This window comes from Pterocles gutturalis, unplaced genomic scaffold (genome assembly GCF_000699245.1).
Source record: "Pterocles gutturalis isolate BGI_N339 unplaced genomic scaffold, ASM69924v1 scaffold30771, whole genome shotgun sequence".
Lineage (NCBI taxonomy): Eukaryota > Metazoa > Chordata > Aves > Pterocliformes > Pteroclidae > Pterocles > Pterocles gutturalis.
This window is the reverse complement of record NW_010103954.1, coordinates 4,309-4,802: the sequence shown is the minus strand read 5'-3', so window position 1 is coordinate 4,802 and position 494 is coordinate 4,309. Positions and strand designations below refer to the sequence as shown.

The 494-nt window shown below is 58.5% G+C and overlaps 1 protein-coding gene across 1 annotated transcript in view; it reads right to left on the bottom strand.

The window, feature by feature from the left end:
• LOC104471537 (glutathione S-transferase theta-1) overlaps positions 1-494 on the bottom strand; it is a gene marked incomplete at its 5' end in the record, with an annotated part of 4,914 nt that overhangs the window by 2,664 nt on the left and 1,756 nt on the right. The gene's annotated exons all lie outside the window — the stretch shown is intronic.

The window sequence follows — 494 nt, the reverse complement described above, 5'->3', positions numbered from 1 at the left end:
TTCCCAGCCTCAGGCTGGACCCACACCAGGCCAGGGCTGAGCCAATCGGCGCCTCTGCAAATAATGTATTGAAGAGGGGGCACGGAACAAGGGGTTGGGGTGGCCCCAGACAGGGCACGGCTTGGGCATGCTGGTCTGGCCGTCCAGCCACCTGCCTGGCTTCTGCAAACCGACCTGCCGTAGCCCAAGCCTCTGCCATGGCTCACCTGAGAGCCCTTTTTCCTGGGGGCCGATGAAGACCTGAAGGCGGAGAGAGAAGGAAGATGCTGAAGGAGACAGCCATGCAGACACTGAGTCAGAATTATGAAAGAGAACGCTCTCTGCATTTCCCCTGCCATGTGGTGAAGAAAAGATGCAGCCGTGGAGGATCCCACACAGGAACTAGAAGTCGTCGGGGAACTGTAGCCCTGTTTGGGAAAGGACTCACTCCGGAGAAGTTCTGGAGAAGGACTCTCCCGTGAGAAAGGGACTCCACGTGGCAGCCGGGGAAGACT